Source organism: Ranitomeya imitator, chromosome 3 (assembly GCF_032444005.1).
Source record: "Ranitomeya imitator isolate aRanImi1 chromosome 3, aRanImi1.pri, whole genome shotgun sequence".
NCBI classification, from domain to species: domain Eukaryota; kingdom Metazoa; phylum Chordata; class Amphibia; order Anura; family Dendrobatidae; genus Ranitomeya; species Ranitomeya imitator.
The window spans coordinates 201,435,613-201,451,064 of NC_091284.1; positions in this window are offsets into that span (position 1 = coordinate 201,435,613).

The window sequence follows — 15,452 nt, forward strand, 5'->3', positions numbered from 1 at the left end:
GAAATAATCTTCCTTCTCTCCCTCCTGTGCCGCCACTTGAATCTTCATCGCATAAAGTGTTTTTTTTTTTCGAGAAAGCACAGAAGTAGTACAGTATTGCTGCTGATGATGGCATCATCAGCACAGTCCATGTTTGTGGAGAAATCATAGTAGCGCAACGCAATACAGCATACACGTGCCACAGAGGCACACTCAGACAGAGAAAAGGCTAGGGGCTTACCATGGAGCACAGTAGCAGCCAAATTAATGGCTGTGGGCTGGTCTTGCTACCTTTACACCATGCTCCCTTGATTGCTGTGCAGCTGTAAGCATTTTGCGGGATGCAGTGACGGACAGGTGTTGTGAATTCTGTTGTCGGGCTCCCTCCTGTGGTCATGAATGGTACTTCGGCTGGTTCTGTCCATGGACTTCCTCTGGTGGGTGTTTCTGAGTTTCCTTCCACAGGTGACGAGGTTAATTCGTTAGCTGGCTGCTCTATTTAACTTCACTTAGATCTTTGCTCCATGCCACCTGTCAATGTTCCAGTATTGGTCTAGTTCACTCCTGGATCGTTCTTGTGACCTGTCTTCCCAGCAGAAGCTAAGTTCCTGCTGGTATTTTCTTTGGTTTGCTATTTTTCTGTCCAGCTTGCTATTTTTATTGTTGTCTTGCTTGCTGGAAGCTCTGGGACGCAGAGGGAGCGCCTCCGCACCGTGAGTCGGTGCGGAGGGTCTTTTTGCCCCCTCTGCGTGGTCTTTTTGTAGGTTTTTGTGCTGACCGCAAAGCAACCTTTCCTATCCTCAGTCTGTTCAGTAAGTCGGGCCTCACTTTGCTAAATCTATTTCATCTCTGTGTTTGTATTTTCATCTTTACTCACAGTCATTATATGTGGGGGGCTGCCTTTTCCTTTGAGGAATTTCTCTGAGGCAAGGTAGGCTTTATTTTCTATCTTCAGGCCTAGCTAGTTCCTTAGGCTGTGCCGAGTTGCATAGGGAGCGTTAGGAGCAATCCACGGCTATTTCTAGTGTGTGTGATAGGATTAGGGATTGCGGTCAGCAGAGTTCCCACGTCCCAGAGCTCGTCCTTTATTATCAGTAACTATCAGGTCATTCCGTGTGCTCTTAACCACCAGGTCCATTATTGTCCTGACCACCAGGTCATAACAGACAGGATGCAGAGCAAGGGTTTACAATTTTACCTTAAGAGTGGGACACTCCATGCAGGGAAGTCAACAGTTAAATGAGGGAATAAACAGTTCAATTGTAAAGGATATGTGGAGTTAAGGAGAATGAATCAGATAATGTCAGATCTTGTGAATGTGGTGGGGAAGTCAATAGTGCCAGCAACGGCTGGCATGGTGCTTGTAAAAGAAGGTCCTGTAGGCAACGCTGATCCATCTTCTGGTGGCAGCGGTTGACCTCTGGTACATTCCACTGAGCCCCTAGTCCATAAACCAATGTGGCTGAGACAACTAATGCCGCAGCGCTGTCCGGGTCCAACATAGATCGGCGAGTATAAACTGGCAAATAAGGGGGCAAGTGTCTGTCTCATACCTGGTTTCTGTTATGTGGCACATGCACTGTACTCACAGACACGGAGCGTATGGCACCTTGCTCTCAGGTAGTCACCGGGCACACTGCACCTCTCTCTCTCAATTGCCCGCTGTTGGCAGCAGGAGTAAATGGACGCTGGCCTGTGCAATGCTGGTGCTCACGGGACGGAGAACTCCTCTCTCTGGCTACTGCAGAATGCCCAGCACCCCTCAGTGCAGTGGTCCCTCTGCACTGAGACCAACCAATGCCGCCTGTCACGGTGCCGGTACTCGGGGATGGAGCATGCTGCTCACCTGACTGCGCGCTGCTGTGGGTTGGCGCCAAAACCCCTGCTGCTGCGCAAGCTTTTTCTTTTATGTCACCCCGACTCCCCACATCAGGAGGTTAGTTCGGCTTCTTGTTTCTTCCCTCAGGCAACAGGGGATGCAGCATCAACAATTCCAGACCTGGCAAGCAGGAATCTGAAGCCCGGTCTTTCCCCTTACACTGCTTGGGCAGTGTGACCATGTCTTACTCTGAACTTCCCAAATTACTCAGATTGCCATGTGGGGTCTAGGACCTCGTCATCTCCCATTGCATCATCACAACTCTTCAGTCTGTCTGTTTGCCTACTTAATCAACTTCTGTACTCACTATTTCTTAAGGTACCGTTACACTAAACGATTTACCAACAATCACGACCAGCGATACGACCTGGCCGTGATCGTTGGTAAGTCGTTGTGTGGTCGCTGGGGAGCCTGGTTACAGGTGAACACATCGCTAGATCGGCGTCACACACGCCGATCTAGCGAAGACAGCGGGGTGATCAGCGACCAAAAAAAGGTCCTGATCATTCCCCATGACCAACGATCTCCCAGCAGGGGCCTGATCGTTGGTCACTGTCACACATAAAGATATCGTTAGCGGGATCGTTGCTACGTCACAAAAAGCGTGACGTTGCAACGATATCCTTAACGATATCGTTATGTGTGAAGGTACCCTTAGTTTATTGCCTTTGAAAATCCCTTAATTTTTCTCCCAGTTCCACAACTACATCTACTTCAAGGTACTAACACTGACCTACATAGTACCCTATAATCTGTCTCCCCCATATTTCTCTGAACTAATCTTCCCATATCTCCCACCATCTAATCTCTGGTCCTTCCAATCTGAAGACCTCTTTGTCTCCTCCACAGTTGTACATTCCTCGTGCAATCACCTGCAACATATTTCCCGAGAATCCCACACCCAGTAGAATTCTGTGGCACAACAAATCCGATTATCCCTTATATTTGAAAATTTCATGCGGATTTTGAAAACCCACATATTCAGAAAAGCTTATAGCCTGCAAAATCCCCTCTGCCACCTCACCAACTCCATAACTGCTGCAGCCCCCGAACCTACTTTCTCCTTCCTCATTATCTTGTAGAATGTAAGGCTACAAGGGTAGGATTTTTTCCCTTCCCTGCCTGAGTGTTACTATTAGTTTGCTCTTTGTTATTTCTATTTGTGCTTTTTTAAGTAACCTCTCCTCATGTACAGTGCCATGGAATCAATGGTGATCTAGAAAAAGTTAATAATAATGATAATAATCCTCCACATGGTGTTCCACTCATTCATCATAACTGTCCTCATTGACGGACTGCACAAAACAGAAAGCTGCAGCAGTTGGCACCTGTGTTTCATCATCATCAGAGATGAGCTGTTCCACTGACTTATTTCACTACCCTTCCCGCATAGTCATACTCCAACAGAACAAGTGGTTGGGCATAAGTCCACTCAATCTCTTACAATTGTTGGCCAGGGCCAGATGGATAGCCCACAGAACAAAAGTCAGCAGAGTCATCAAAAAGCAGAAGTGACTGCTGCATGACTTGGGGTTCTGATTGCTTCTCTGATTTGCAAGTGGATGAGGTGGAATACAGATGCCCTTGGGCCAGAGGTGCAAAATGTTTGCCTTCAGCAAGGGACCAGGTGGAATACAAAGCAAAGGATCTGAAGGCACTTTCAGACAAGCAATCTAAAACCAACTCTACTTGTTAGCCCCATCATTCATCCAGCACTACCTGTGCTTAAAAAATGATGCTGAACGTCCTGTAGCCTGTGCACACAAAAGGAAGGTGTTTAATTTGGGCACATATTAGTCACAGATTGACTATGTATTCTCTCTCCCTCCAGCTGTAAGCCGTAATCATCAACATTAACAAAAATAAACACTTGAAATTGATCATTCTGTTTATAATGACTCTATATAATATGAGTTTCACTTTTTGTATTGCAGAACTGAATGAAGTTAAGTTTTTGATAATATTCTAATTTTGTGAGAAGCACCTGTAGCAGGCCTGAATTGCGGTCATGTGTTAGTCATGCCCCAATAATAACATTGATGTGAACCTACAAATTAAAAAGAGATGCCAGAGATTCTGAAAGGAAGAAAGTGTTATGGTGGTGGTACAGAATACTGACATGGCCCATGGACCAGGTTTCTGCAATAAATTTGCTCATCTCTATTGTTTACTGTTAAGTTAACCTAAAAAGCCACACTGTAATAAATTTATTGGTGGGGATTGTAAAATGATGAGAGCATCATGTATGGCTTTATTCACTAATAATGTTCATTTTTAACAATACTGTAGAATTGTATTAATCCCGTCTCTCCATATTTTTTATAAGTCTAAGTTAACATGTCTATCATTTACATTTTTCACTTCTATTTAGACAAGATAAATGGAAGAGATAAATATAATTAGCATCCTGTGCATTATTATTTCAAACAGAAGCAGAGAGGCCTTGTTGATTTACATGGAATACATCTGGTTTCTGATTTTACCTTATTTTTAGAAGATAAAAAGTCCTAATAATAATAATCTTTATTTTTATATAGCACTAACATATTCCGCAGCGCTTTACAGTTTGCACACGTTATCCCCGATATCCCCTTTTTACCTTTCCCCAGTTAGTAGTGCCAGAAATAGATGCGACCTTAGACCAGCGTGAGGAAGACCAGAGGGCTCAAGCAGCAGATGCCACACCAGCAGCGAGTAAGAGAATACACCCCCTGCCAAAGGTGAATCTGTCATGCAGCTAACATAGAAAAAACTCAGAAAAAATACATACCATGAGATACGGCCTTCCCAAAACCCTGTCTGATGACAAATGCACACTTAGCAGGATGCAGCAGGCCTCCACTGATAAAGGCTAGGAGCGGCACAGGTGCAAACTACTTGATAAAAACAGCCACCCCAACCACACATTGCAGGGGTTGGCTGCCTAGCAGAAAAAAATGCACATTGATATAACTCACATAGGACGCCAGTCACACTGATAGGTGTGGTGCACAGTGTCTGGTATGCAACCTATTAATAACGCCCCTTGTATTAACAGGCGGGCTGCCCAGCACTAAAAAATGCAGCACACAGTGACAGACGCCCCAGAAAAATCTGTCATGCCCATGGTGAGCATCAGTGGTCGTAGAACATCAGATATTCCTGTGCTACAGAGAGTCACCCGTAGCGCAGCCAATAGAGAGTGCACTACACCAGTACCAGTGCTACAAAAGTCTACCCGTAGTACCCTAGGTCAAATGCCCGTAAAGTTCCACATGTAAGTAGATTGTGTAAATAAGATATGTAAATATGTAATGTAAGTACGTAACCATCAAGCATATGAGCCTACATAGACTTATTTGAGAACTCTTGAGCAATCCTATTTTACTTGATTTAATGGACAATTGGGTCACTGGACTCATTGCGACCAGGACAATACTTGTATATTTTTACCAACCTGCCTCAGAAATGAACAATTGACCATGATGCATGGACTAATAATCACCAGGACTATTTTTGAGCTTTGGTTTTTGTAATTTTTATTTTTGAAATCTTGAAATAGTCATGATTGTTCACTTGTGAATTTGTTTATTATTTGTTTCCTCAGTCCGGGAGTACTGAATTTCACTGTGGGGGAATGTGGCACCCCAGGAGTCCGGTTGCCACAGTGGCATTGCCTCCCTCACAGGGAGTAATGTCATGCCTGGAAGCAAGGTGGGGTCCCATTACCAGGTATCAGTAGGAGAGAAGTAGAGCAGAACCTGGGGAGTGGAGCTGTGATTAAACTCTCCCCAGAGATGAGAGCTAGGAACTGGATACTGGAGTCCGTGGTTGCGTGGGTACTGAAGTCCCGGCAGCTAAATCCAGAGGGAAGGGGACTGCAGGTCTCCTGGCCCTATCTAATACCTGGCAGCACAGCAGCATACAAGAGTGTGGAGCTGACACAAAGGAACGGCACCTGTGATAGGCTTGAGCTGCCTGCCATGCATGTAATGGTTATTTTTTAAAAACTGAGAGGGACAGTAAGCAGCAGGATGGTGAGCTGTTAAGCAGCAAGGAAAAAGAGACGACAGCGCAGAAGGAAGGCCTCCATACCTACCTGGCCAGAAGTATCCAAAAATTGCTTCCAGGCTGCCCGGCTCTCCATTACAATCTGTTACCAGTTCCCCGGTCTGTACTATCAACCATCAAATAAAGGAAAAGAAAACTACAGCCCTTGCGTCATTCAATGATCTTCTGCACCCCGACTCCTGAACTACAAGGTACATGAAGCCTGACATAAATGGGACCGGTAGCCCTTTGGCCCCGTGCCACCTATGGGGAGCAGAACCATCCCACCTGTGTCACCATCAGCCCCAGTGGTCTCCTTTAGCAGCATCAGCCATCTGTTACCAAACATCACAGATGGTGTTACGTTAAATTCCATGTACATATTCCCTATTTTACAGCACAGCCAGGGCCACATAGTTGGATAACGGCCCCGTAACTTCCCCAAAGAACTGTCTGATCTGGTTCTGAGTACCCCATGGTCCTGGTGAGCGTGTCACAAAGGCACATGAAACTTGGTCAAAGTTGCAAGAAAGATGAATGCTGCATATAGGATGTACTTGGATGTTCCAACATGACAACGATCCACGTTGACCTGTCATTGGCTATAGCAGAACAAAGTGAAGGTTCTGGAGTGGCTATCTCAGTCTCCTGACCTTAATATCATTGAGCCACTCTGGAGAGATCTCAAGCCCGCAGTTCATGCTAGACAGCCCAGAAATTTACAGGAACTGTAGGCTTTTTACTAATAACAATGGGCAACTTTACCATCTAAGAAAATAAAGAACCTCAATCACAACTACCACAAAAGACTTCAAGCTGTCATTGATGTTGGAGGTGGCAATACATGATATTAAGGTATGGTGTATGTGAACTTTTGATCAGTGTCATTTGGATGTTTTGGGTTGTCATTTCGATTTAAAACGAGAAAACAATGTAGTTTGACAATAAATGATTTCACCCAACCACTAATCATTAGAGTTGAGCGACCTTGACCTTTTTAGAGTCGAGCCGGGTTTCGCGAAACCCGACTATCTCAAAAGTTGGGTCGAGTGAAATCGGCCGATTATGGCGAAAAGTCGGGATCGACCGAAACACGAAACCCAATGCAAGTCAATGGGGCAGCATAGTCGGCAGTGAGTGGGGGCCAGGAAAACACCTAGAGTGCCCATTTTAATGTCAAAACCATCCATTCTTCTTAATGAAGCTTGTCAAGCGTAATTTACCTTATAATAATTGGAAGGCATTTGAAATTGGGGGTCATTTGGCTAAAGTTGTGTGGGGTAGGGCTGGTTCAAGTAATTAGTGGGCCCAGGAAATCTGGACCACGTCACGGCAGTGGAGCAGGGAGAGGTAAGTATTTCAACTTTGCAAGTGCTGTGATCCTGAGCAAGCAGGGGGGGCCCACCTGTTGGCATTGGCACTGGCACAGGGCCCCTCAAAGTACAGCGGTGTGTTTGCACGGCGGGGGCGCCTCCCACCGGCAGCAACACTTTTGCGTACTATGAGAGGCCCTGTGCCAGTGACGTCGCCAACTAGTATTCCTCCCCCCACCTGATGAAGGAACCTGCACTTTCATCTGCACCTTCCTCTTTGTCCCCGTGTAAGGTGGTATGGTATGCGGGAAGAGCAACCTGACTTTCAGCAGGGTCACAATGTTGTTGTGTAGCATGCACGGGGAATGTTGCGTTATGGGTCAATGTACCAGCAGACTCATCTATCACTGGCTGGGCAATGGGCACGATGAAGTGGAAACACAGATATAGGCCCAAAGAATAAAGTGGGCTAAATGCAGTTCAAAATTGGTAACACAGGAATAACCAGGGGGCATTGCAGTGGAGGACAACTGGAATGAGAGGCTGACACAGAGAGTAGGGCCAAATCAGTAAGTAGTCGAAATGCAGTTCAAAATTGGCAACCGTAGTAAACAGGCGGCACAGCTTTGTTCAGTGGAGGAGAACAGCAAGGAGTGGCAGACACCGATAGTAGGCTCCAAACCAACTAGTACGCCAAATGCAGTTGTTCCATTTAACCACAATTTAATGAGAGCCTGAAGATAGAAGCTCAGGAAAGGCAACCTGGGGAACACCTTGGAGTGTAACACACCATCTCTCTCCACCCCATACCCATTTTGTAGGCCTAATGCAGTGTACTTTTCTACAACTACTAAACGAGAGTCGGAAGACCGAAGCAATGGCAAGGAAACCTGGGGAACACCTTGGAGTGTAACACACCATCTCTCTCCACCCCATACCCAATTTGTAGGCCTAATGCAGTGTAGTTTCCAAGAACTACTAAACGAGAGCCGGAAGATCGAAGCTCAGGAAAGGCAACCTGGGGAACACCTTGGAGTGTAACACACCCTCTCTCTACACCCCATACCCAATTTGAAGGCCTAATGCAGTGTAGTTTCCAAGAACTACTAAACGAGAGCCAGAAGATCGAAGTTCAGGAAAGGCAACCTGGGGAACACCTTGGAGTGTAACACACCCTCTCTCTACACCCCATACCCAATTTGAAGGCCTAATGCAGCGTAGTTTCCAACAACTACTAAACGAGAGCCGGAAGATCGAAGCTCAGGAAAGGCAACCTGGGGAACACCTTGGAGTGTAACAAACCCTCTCTCTACACCCCATACCCAATTTGTAGGCCTAATGCAGCGTAGTTTCCGACAACTACTAAACGAGAGCATGAAGATCGAAGCTCAGGAAAGGCAACCTGGGGAACACCTTGGAGTGTAACACACCCTCTCTCTACACCCCATACCCAATTTGAAGGCCTAATGCAGTGTAGTTTCCAAGAACTACTAAACGAGAGCCGGAAGATCGAAGCTCAGGAAAGGCAACCTGGGGAACACCTTGGAGTGGAACACACGATCTCTCTACACCCCATACCCAATTTGAAGGCCTAATGCAGCGTAGTTTCCAACAACTACTAAACGAGAGCCGGAAGATCGAAGCTCAGGAAAGGCAACCTGGGGAACACCTTGGAGTGTAACACAACGTCTCTCTACACCACGGAAGGGCTGATTCTTAGGAAGGAAGGCTGTTGGAAATAAGCATTCGAGGGTGATTATATTCTTATTAGGTATATACTCACCCTCGGACGCGCCCTGCTTCTTTATTTGGAATGAATGTTTATTTGCAATGTGGTGTTGACTTTCTCTATTATTTTGGTAATTAATGATTTTATTATTTTCATTGTTTTGCATCTTCTCGGCAATAATATAAAGAAGACGCGACAGGACAACACTCGGTGGATGCCATATCTGTGTTTTCAATTTAAAAAACCTTTCAGTTAAATACTTGCAGGATAAAGTAATTGTAGCTGGTGGCCATTTTTAGTACTGTACCAGATTTTAGTTGTGTGTTTGTTTTTAATGTTAAAATGTCTGCATTTGATATCTCACCAGTATTTTCTTTTTTATAAGCAAAATACTTTTTATTTTATTTTATGATGTTGGTTCAAGGCGTACACGGGCAGCAGTAGACAGGTCAGTGTAGGCCTAGTGGAAGGAGGGACCGCAGACAGGCTTCGAAGGCCTAACATAATAAAATGGGCTGGCTGTAGGCAATTTAAAATTGGTTCCAGGGGAACACGGGCAGCAGTAGACAGGTAAGTGGAGGCCTAGTGGAAGGAGGGACCGCAGACAGGCTTCGAAGGCCTAACATAATAAATTGGGCTGCCTGTAGTCAATTTAAAATTGGTTCCAGGGGAACACGGGCAGCAGTAGACAGGTAAGTGGAGGCCTAGTGGAAGGAGGGACCGCAGACAGGCTTCGAAGGCCTAACATAATAAAATGGGCTGGCTGTAGGCAATTTACAATTGGTTCCATGGGAACACGGGCAGCAGTAGACAGGTCAGTGGAGGCCTAGTGGAAGGAGTGACGGCAGACAGGCTTCGAAGGCCTAACATAATAAAATGGGCTGGCTGTAGGCAATTTAAAATTGGTTCCAGGGGAACACGGGCAGCAGTAGACAGGTAAGTGGAGGCCTAGTGGAAGGAGGGACCGCAGACAGGCTTCGAAGGCCTAACATAATAAAATGGGCTGGCTGTAGGCAATTTAAAATTGGTTCCAGGGGAACACGGGCAGCAGTAGATAGGTCAGTGGAGGCCTAGTGGAAGGAGGGACCGCAGACAGGCTTCGAAGGCCTAACATAATAAAATGGGCTGGCTGTAGGCAATTTAAAATTGGTTCCAGGGGAACACGGGCAGCAGTAGACAGGTAAGTGGAGGCCTAGTGGAAGGAGGGACCGCAGACAGGCTTCGAAGGCCTAACATAATAAATTGGGCTGCCTGTAGGCAATTTAAAATTGGTTCCAGGGGAACACGGGCAGCAGTAGACAGGTAAGTGGAGGCCTAGTGGAAGGAGGGACCGCAGACAGGCTTCGAAGGCCTAACGTAATAAAATGGGCTGGCTGTAGGCAATTTACAATTGGTTCCATGGGAACACGGGCAGCAGTAGACAGGTCAGTGGAGGCCTAGTGGAAGGAGTGACGGCAGACAGGCATCAAAGGCCTAACATCATAACATTGGGCTGTTGGCAATTTAAAATTGGTTCCAGGGGTACACGGGCAACAGTGGTCTGGTCAGTGGAAGTCTAGTGGAAGGAGTGACGGCAGACAGGCATCAAAGGCCTAACATAATAACATTTGGCTGTTGGCAATTTAAAATTGGTTCCAGGGGTACACGGGCAACAGTGGTCTGGTCAGTGGAAGTCTAGTGGAAGGAGTGACGGCAGACAGGCTAAGAAGGCCTAACATAACAAAATTGGGCTGGCTGTAGGCAAGTTTAAATTGGTTCCAGGGGAACACGGCCAGCAGTGGCCTGGTCAGTGTAGTAGTTGTAGAAAGAACGGACCGCAGACAGGCTTCGAAGGCCTAACATAACAAAAATGTCAAAACAATGGTATTGTCAGTGCCAGGCATTGAAGGATGTCAGCGCATAGACTAAACATTGGTGAAGCTGTGAGAGATAATTTTGCTAGTGGTAGAGCACTGTTTGAGCTGGGGGGGGGAACTGTCTTGTGGCCGGCGGTACAGGCCCAGGGCCCCTCATATTACAATGGTGTGTCTGACGTTGGGTGCGCACCACCACCGCCAGAGACACTTTATTGTACTATGAGGGACCCTGTGGCAGTGCCGTCGACCAAAAGCGGGCACACCCACCTCTTCAGACAAACAGCACTCTCACTGGTGCTGGCGCAAAGTGGCGATACCACGGCCCAGTGTGGGGAGTTTGGCCATTTTGTTAGGAGTAAACATGTCGTATGCTGGACAATCAGGTGCAGAAAATTACGAGATTGGAAAAGTCATTCAGAAGAGTCCACAGGCAAGACCTTTTCATAGGAAAGTTAGGTGTCAGCCGGGCAAGGTGGGGCAAAAGATTTCGAAATCCAGTTGTGGTTCATTTTAATGAAGGTTAGATCATCTACATTTTGGGTAGCCAGACGAGTCCTTTTTTCAGTTAGTATTGAACCTGCAGCACTGAATACTCTTTCTGATAGGACACTAGCTGCCGGGCAAGCAAGCTCCTGCAATGCATATTCTGCCAATTCTGGCCAGGTGTCTAATTTGGATGCCCAGTAATCAAATGGGAATGACGGTTGAGGGAGAACGTCGATAAGGGATGAAAAATAGTTTGTAACCATACTGGACAAATGTTGTCTCCTGTCACTTTGAATTGATGCTGCAGTACCTGTCCTGTCTGCGGTCATAGCAAAATCACTCCACAACCTGGTCAGAAAACCCCTCTGGCCAACGCCACTTCTGATTTCTGCCCCTCTAAGGCTACGTTCACATTGGCGTTCCGCCAATGTGCGTCGCTGTTGCGCCGGCGACGCAGCGGCGACGCAGCGGCGACGCGCCCCTATGTTTAACATAGGGGACGCGTGCGTCGTTTTGGTGGCGTTTTTCGCCACGTGCGTCGTTTCCGATGCTAGCGTCGGACGCAAGAAAACGCTACATGTAGCATTTTCTGTGCGTCCGATTTTTGTCGGAAAACGACGCACGCGTCGCAAAACGCGCGCGTTTTTGCGCGCGTTTGTGCGCGTTTTAGCGTGCGTCACGCGTTGCGTCGCCGACGCACGGCGGCGCAACGCTAATGTGAACGTAGCCTAACACCTCTGGTCTGCTGGTCCCTGGAGCTCGTGTGAGAACGATCACGGGCGCTGTGTGCTGGGAATGCCAGAAGCAAACGGTCAACAAGAGTTGATTGTTTTGTTGCTAATATTAGTTCCAAGTTCTCATGTGGCATAATATTTTGCAATTTGCCTTTATAGCGAGGATCAAGGAGGCAGGCCAACCAGTAATCGTCATCGTTCATCATTTTTGTAATGCGTGTGTCCCTTTTGAGGATACGCAAGGCATAATCCGCCATGTGGGCCAAAGTTCCAGTTGTCAAATCTGCGGTTGTGCTTGGTTGAGGGGCAGTTGCAGGCAAATCTACGTCACTTGTGTCCCTCAAAAAACCAGAACCCGCCCTTGCCACGCCACCAATTTCCAATGACCCCGGGAAAGCTTCCTCATTAAAAATATACTCATCCCCATCATCCTCCTCATCCTCCACCTCCTCTTCGCCCGCTACCTCGTCCTGTACACTGCCCTGACCAGACAATGGCTGACTGTCATCAAGGCTTTCCTCTTCCTCTGGTGCAGACGCCTGATCCTTTATGTGCGTCAAACTTTGCATCAGCAGACACATTAGGGGGATGCTCATGCTTATTATGGCGTTGTCTGCACTAACCAGCCGTGTGCATTCCTCAAAACACTGAAGGACTTGACACATGTCTTGAATCTTCGACCACTGCACACCTGACAACTCCATGTCTGCCATCCTACTGCCTGCCCGTGTATGTGTATCCTCCCACAAAAACATAACAGCCCGCCTCTGTTCGCACAGTCTCTGAAGCATGTGCAGTGTTGAGTTCCACCTTGTAACAACGTCTATGATTAGGCGATGCTGGGGAAGGTTCAAAGAACGCTGATAGGTCTGCATACGGCTGGAGTGTACAGGCGAACGGCGGATATGTGCGCAAAGTCCACGCACTTTGAGGAGCAGGTCGGATAACCCCGGATAACTTTTCAGGAAGCACTGCACCACCAGGTTTAAGGTGTGATCCAGGCAAGGAATGTGTTTCAGTTGGGAAAGGGAGATGGCAGCCATGAAATTCCTTCCGTTATCACTCACTACCTTGCCTGTCTCAAGATCTACAGTGCCCAGCCACGACTGCGTTTCTTGCTGCAAGAACTCAGACAGAACTTCCGCGGTGTGTCTGTTGTCGCCCAAACACTTCATAGCCAATACAGCCTGCTGACGTTTGCCAGTAGCTGCCCCATAATGGGAGACCTGGTGTGCAACAGTGGCAGCTGCGGATGGAGTGGTTGTGCGACTGCGGTCTGTGGACGAGCTCTCGCTTCTGCAGGAGGACGAGGAGGAGGAGGAGGAGGAGGGGGTGCGAACGGCTACAGCCAACTGTTTCCTAGACCGTGGGCTAGGCAGAACTGTCCCAAACTTGCTGTCCCCTGTGGACCCTGAATCCACCACATTTACCCAGTGTGCCGTGATGGACACGTAACGTCCCTGGCCATGCCTACTGGTCCATGCATCTGTTGTCAGGTGCACCTTTGTGCTCACAGATTGCCTGAGTGCATGGACGATGCGCTCTTTAACATGCTGGTGGAGGGCTGGGATGGCTTTTCTGGAAAAAAGTGTCGACTGGGTAGCTCGTAGCGTGGTACAGCGTAGTCCATCAGGTCTTTGAAAGCTTCGCTTTCAACTAACCGGTAGGGCATCATCTCTAACGAGATTAGTCTACCTATGTGGGCGTTCAAACCCTGTGTACGCGGATGCGAGGCTAAGTACTTCCTTTTTCTAACCATAGTCTCATGTAGGGTGAGCTGGACTGGAGAGCTGGAGATCGTGGAACTAGCGGGGGTGCCGGTGGACATGGCAGACTGAGAGACAGTGGGAGATGGTATTGTTGCCGCCGGTGCCCTAGATGCAGTGTTTCCTACTACGAAACTGGAGATTCCCTGACCCTGACTGCTTTGGCCTGGCAAAGAAACCTGCACAGATACTGCAGGTGGTGCAGAAAATAGTGGCAGTACACTGCCGGAAGGGATGTTGCGTTGATGAGTAGCTTCATTGGCCGAGGGTGCTACAACCTTAAGGGATGTTTGGTAGTTAGTCCAAGCTTGCAAATGCATGGTGGTTAAAAGTCTATGCATGCAACTTGTATTGAGACTTTTCAGATTCTGCCCTCTGCTTAAGGTAGTTGAACATTTTTGACAGATTACTTTGTGCTGATCAATTGGATGTTGTTTAAAAAAATGCCAGACTGCACTCTTTCTAGCATCGGATACCTTTTCAGGCATTGCAGACTGAGCTTTAACCGGATGGCCACGCTGTCCTCCAACAGGTTTTGACTTTGCCACGCGTTTTGGCCAAGATACGGGCCCGGCAGATGGAACCTGTTGCGATGTTGATGCCTGCTGCGGCCCCTCCTCCTCCGCTTCAGAACTGCTGCCGCCTGCACCCTGTTCCCCCAATGGCTGCCAATCGGGGTCAAGAACTGGGTCATCTATTACCTCTTCTTGTAGCTCGTGTGCAACTTCGTCTGTGTCACCGTGTCGGTCGGTGGTATAGCGTTCGTGATGGGGCAACATAGTCTCATCAGGGTCTGATTCTTGATCAGCACCCTGCGAGGGCAATGTTGTGGTCTGAGTCAAAGGACCAGCATAGTAGTCTGGCTGTGGCTGTGCATCAGTGCACTCCATGTCAGATTCAACTTGTAATGGGCATGGACTGTTAACTGCTTCACTTTCTAAGCCAGGGACGGTATGTGTAAAGAGCTCCATGGAGTAACCCGTTGTGTCGCCTGCTGCATTCTTCTCTGTTGTTGTTTTTGCTGAAGAGGACAAGGAAGCGACTTGTCCCTGACCGTGAACATCCACTAACGACGCGCTGCTTTTACTTTTACCAGTTTCACGAGAGAAGGCAAAAGAGCTAGAGGCTGAGTCAGCAAGATAAGCCAAAACTTGCTCTTGATGCTCCGGCTTTAAAAGCGGTTTTCCTACTCCCAGAAAAGGGAGGGTTCGAGGCCTTGTGTAGCCAGACGACGAACCTGGCTCCACAGCTCCAGACTTAGGTGCAATATTTTTTTTCCCACGACCACCTGATGCTCCACCACTACCACTACCCTCATTACCAGCTGACAATGAACGCCCCCGGCCACGACCTCTTCCACCAGACTTCCTCATTGTTTTAAAAACGTTACCAAACGAACGGTATTTGTTGCTGTCACACAACTTACACAGTGAGCTATAACTTCAGTATGATTTAGCTACCCCTTTATAGGTGGGTGAGACCACAACGAAAATCAGCCACAATGTTAAACACTCTGTTGTTGTTGGCAACAAATGAGATGGCACACACGCAGGACTGTCACTGAAGCGCAAATGTAAATATTTATCTCCCACTGATTTGTGTTTGTTTTTTTTAAAAGGGAGACTTCAGAAAAAAAAAAAATTAAAAAAAAATTATTTTTTACAGAAGAATTTATAAAACA